At 47.1% G+C, this 5,039-nt stretch overlaps 1 non-coding gene across 1 annotated transcript; it reads left to right on the top strand.

Moving 5' to 3' along the window:
* The first annotated feature begins 231 nt into the window (after positions 1 to 231).
* Positions 232 to 342, top strand: BJ212DRAFT_t136. The gene has a single exon. It is a non-coding gene; the product is annotated as a tRNA-Leu (tRNA).
* Positions 343 to 5,039: the final 4,697 nt, after the last annotated feature.

Raw genomic sequence — 5,039 nt, 5'->3', positions numbered from 1 at the left:
AGAATTGTGGGCCCAATATATGCCTGCAAGTGATTCCATGAAGGTATTCATCTCAGTATCCAGTCTTCGAAGCATTCATTCTTCTCCTTGCTCACCATTGTCATGGGCATTGTTTCCCATAAAGTGTTGTGCAAGCTCGGTGGGCTGCCATTGTTGAATGGGAGGAAACAGCTGAGGGTGACCTTGGTTAGTATTGGGGTGAAAATTTCATGGTAGGAAGGCTCAGGCCTAGGACAGATGGCCGAGTGGTCCAAGGTGCCAGACTAAGGAGAGAACCAGCTCATTTGATGAGTGTATCATCTGGTCTCTTCAGGGGCATGAGTTTGAATCTCACTCTGTTCAAATGTTTTTGGTTGTCAGCATCAATAGTTTTTGTTCTGCTGGAGATGTCACTTAGCATGCGAAAAAGAAGTTCTCGCATCCAGTCTTCCTCTGAGTCAAGCAAACCCCTGATGGCTCTTATTCGGCTTCATTCACTGGCAGTTTTTTCTCACTTCAACTTACCACATTCATTTCATATAAGCATTGCCAATCATTCAAGTCAACCTGTTTGGTGCTGGTAAAGTCCTTCAGGACATGATCTAACCAAGGTTCCCAGAACTCGAGCCTGTTCTAGGTTATAATTCATGGGACTACACAATGTATTCATTACCAGCCATCTGTCGCAGTGAGGAGTTTTACATTTTCAGCTTGGTGAGGAGAGTTGGACTTGGTAATAAAGAGGCAAAATTTTAAACTTGTCAAGGCTGATTTTAACATAGAGGGGTCAGCGTGGTACAGTGGCACCCAGGTCACACATTAAATTATGAATCTAAGTCGTACTTGGCTACTAAGACAACACCTTTATTTTGTCCGATCAAAGGGAAGCATAGGCTCTGCTGCAATGAGAGAAAATGTATAATCGAGTCAGATGGGTGGTATATATAAACAGTTGAGACATGAAAAGAATCAACGTGCATTGACAAAATAGTGAGGAATGTCATGTAACATTAAGTGCTTCAGACTTGTGATAGAGATAACCTTGCAACTTGAAGATGTTCCTGCACACGCAGTTCAGGTCATGAGACTGGAAAAACTTCATTGGGAACACATACCTGTGCAAATTTCTCCCCTTCACATAAAATAGTGAGGCAAGAGTGCAGATCCTTCAAACACCATTGCCTTTCGACCCAGGAGAGGAGATTATGAGTCCAGAACGACACAAGTATATAGGTAAGCCTCTTGTCTGGCGGATTTGGAGCTTGAGAGAGATGGAGGGCCCAGTTTTGACATGCATACTTTAGAGCATCAGAAGTTGATTGACTTCATTTCCATGCTTGGCTTGCAAAATCAATAAAGGCCATCATTGCATGGATGGCCCCCACATCTGGTGGAGGATGGTTGTACATTGATGTAAAGGCCAAATGATCCTGGCGCCTAAATGCCAGGAAGGCTGGAAACATCAAGAAATCCAGCAAGCTCTTAAACTGCTGGATTACTTGAAAAGCAGGCTGTAGAGGTGAATCTGGAATAATGATGAACTCTTTGGTTGATTCCAATGTGCTCAAGAACTCTTCCATAGTCACCCAAAGAGTCATCAACCGCCATGTTTGACCCTGGGGTGTCTGCAACCAGTCATGCCTGCCCAGGGTCTGCAATCAGTCTTTTCCTCCATATGTCTGCAGCCAGTCTTTCCCTCCTGGTGTCTGCAGCCACTCTCGCCCCTCTGGAGCCTGCATCCAGTCTTTACCTCCCTGTGTCTGCAACCACTCCTGCATGTCTAGAGTCTGCAGCCAGTCTTTACCTCCCTGTGTCTGTAACCACTCTTGGACACCAGAGGTCTGCAACCAGTCTTTACCTCCCTGTGTCCACAACCACTCTAGGATGCCCAAGGTCTGCAGCCAATCTTTACCTCCACATGTCTGCAACCACTCTCAGATGCTTGAGGTTTGCAACCAGTCTTTGCCCCCCTGGGTCTGCAGCCACTCTCACCTGCCTGGAATCTGCAGCCAGTCTTTGCCTCCCTGGGTCTGCAGCCACTCTCACCTGCCTGGAGTCTGCAGCCAGTATTTGCCTCCCTGGGTCTGTAGCCACTCTCGCCTGCCTGGAGTCTGCAGCCATTCATTACCTCCCTGGGTCTGCAACCACTCTCTTCCCTCTGGAGTCTGCAGCCAGTCTTTGCCTCCCTGGGTCTGCAGCCAGTCTCGCCCACGTTGTGTCTGTAGCTTCTCTTGCATGACCTCAGCCTGAAACCAGTATTGTCACCCACCCCAGGTCTGAAGCCAGTTTTGCCCACCCTGAGTCAGCAGCCAGTGTTTGGCCTCCTGGCTCAGTAGCCAGTCTTGCCCACTCTGGCTCAGCAGCCAGTATCTCCCAACTTGGGTCTCCAACCACTGTAGCCAGTGTGGCCTGCCTGAGGCTTGCAGCCAGGCTTGTGTACCTGAGGTCCACAGTAGCCATCCCCCCTGTGGTCCACAGTAGCTCTCCCTCACCTGTGATCTCTGGCCAGCCAGCCACAATGGGAGAGTGTAGTGGGAGTGATGGAGGTAATGAGGGTGATGGAGGTAATGGAGGTGATGGAGGTGATGGGGGTAGGTTTAAGGCATTGTGCAAGGTCTGTAGTGGCCAGGATATATTCAAGGGGTGGAGGAGTGACCAGCATTTCCCTCTCTCAGTCTGCAGCCAGAGCTTTCTTTGCCATGTCTACAACCCCACTTTCAACCTATCCATTGCTAGCCAGTCCTGCCAATCCTGTGTTTGAACCCAATCTCCCGCTCCTTCAGTTTTCAGCCAAGCATGCCCATCCTGGGTATCCAGCCAGAATTGTAATTCTGAATTATGATACCCCCAAAGCCATAACAGACTTATAAGCACTTGCAGTGGCTCAAGTGGCTGGATAATGAAGTCCAATGCATGTTTCAAATTCTGAGGTTTGTGGGATTCTGTAACTTGACTATGCTTCATCAATTCTGAGAGCGCATCTGGAAGAGCCATGTTATCTAGAAGGTCATGCACAATCAAGCAGAGATAGGAAAGAGTGAGTAGAGAGTGTGGTGATGTGATGTCATGCACTTGATGGAGGGAGGAGTTCAAGTGGTGAGAAATGTAGTCATGGACAGAGGAGTGATAGATATCCACGGGGAGATTGCTGTCAGTAGGAACATCTATGACAGATCATAGTTGCACCAGTACACTTTTGACATCCCTGCCCTCACAAGGGCCAAGAAGTTTTGATATTTGTGCTATCAGCAGAGGGTCAGCAAGGGCAGCAATAACAGACAAGTGTAGATATGCGAGTGCTGGGTCAGCACATGTCAAAAGGATACTGTCATACAACTTGTACACCTCCATTCCTGGAAGCAGTTCACTCATTAGCTTGAGCATGAGCTGGAGCTGATCATGGGGATCATTCTGCTGATCATCAATAAATTTCATTATTGTAGAAGCCACGATAAAACATCTGCCCGCTTGGCCTGCTAGTTGTGCAAGTTGGTCCTCTGAGGGCTGTGGAAAATCGGGATGGCGAGTTCCCAGTTTTGCGAATGAATGTTGCAAGAAAACACATATGTTGCTGTCAACATCTATGCCATCCAATGAGATGGTGGCAGTAACACCCTCCCCAGAAGTCTTCACTGGTATCTCACACAACAACAGGCGCATTTCTGCAGTGTGCATGGCTACACAGATATGTTCCTCCGAACGACTCGTGAGCAGGATGTGGGTGATGGGCAGATCAGGATCACAGAGTGCTTCACCAAGCAAGGAGATAAGATCAGTGAGCTCACTTTTAGATGTGTCTTCATTGATGGATTCAGAGATGCATTCATCAAGGGCATCAACAACAAATGTCAAAGGTGGGCCTTCGCACAATCTGAGCTGAAGCTTCTGGAGAGGTTGGAGAAATAATGCCTCCATCTGGTCGCAAAGAGACATGTCATGATCTAGCAATGCAGGATTGTCAAGGATAGTTTGTTTCATGTCCTCCCTGATGCTGGGAAAATTGCTTGCAAGCTGGTAGACAAGAGTCATGAAGAAATAACCAGTTGTGCAGCGTTTCATGTGCTTGTGCAAAAAAAAGAATGTTCCTGCAAGCTGCCTTTCCTTGCTTCCTTCTACAACTTTCAGACCTCTCATTCTCTCAGCTATGGTGAGCACAACAGCAGACTTTCTGATGCCTGCTGTGCCATGCAGCCAGATAAGTTGGTTCTTTCCCTGGTTATCCAGTGACTTGTAGACATGGTTAAGAAGGACCACCCTGGTCCCTTCCAAACATTTCGGATGGGGCTGACACTCATGAGAGTCGTATTGAGCACCCTTGACAGCAACCTGGGAAAGCTTTTCCCAAGATCCTTCAGACATATGCAAGAGCTACCAATGAGGTCAGATAGCAAGAAAGGTTATAAGAGATGGAAATACTGACACTGATTCATTCGGAAAGGGTTAGTGTGGGTGTCCAGCAACAATGATTAGATAGAACAGTCAGACTGAGATGCAATAGAGAATGCAGGGTGTAAAGGCTGCTTCAAGTGCTTGAGATCAAATGGATGGGTGGAATGCTTGCTAGATGCTGATGGTAGTGGAATGTGTTCAAGCAATAGGCACTCATCAGGCTTGTTACGGAGCCATGCCAACCATGAGGCTGTGGTTTGCACAAAAAATTCATAAATATTGAATTGTACTATAGCACACTGTCCAGCAAGCAACATCCAAAGCACATAAAACATCAGTCAATCCCCATTATCATTGTGTCATACCACCCTGCCCTCCTTAAAGTCAAACATGTATGCCATAGTGCATTTACCCAGCCTTGCTGTCAAAACAAGTGAGATAGAGCTCACAAAAGGGTAGCAAACAGAACAAGGAACAAGACCTTAGGAACTGCATGATGGTGTGACAGAAATTGATGTCTCACTAGATATATCCTGCACAGAACACATTTCAAGTCAGGGGTATTATGAAGCTAGCATTGATGACGAAAGAATGAGGGGTGGAATAATAGGTGATCAAACAACTTTGATGAGCAGGCTAAGCTGCACTGTGAGCGAGAGGCCCAATGTGCT

This window comes from Suillus subaureus, assembly GCF_016647635.1.
Source record: "Suillus subaureus strain MN1 chromosome Unknown BJ212scaffold_160, whole genome shotgun sequence".
NCBI classification, from domain to species: Eukaryota; Fungi; Basidiomycota; class Agaricomycetes; order Boletales; family Suillaceae; genus Suillus; species Suillus subaureus.
Note: the sequence above shows the minus strand (reverse complement) of the source record. Positions and strands in the feature narration are given on the sequence as shown.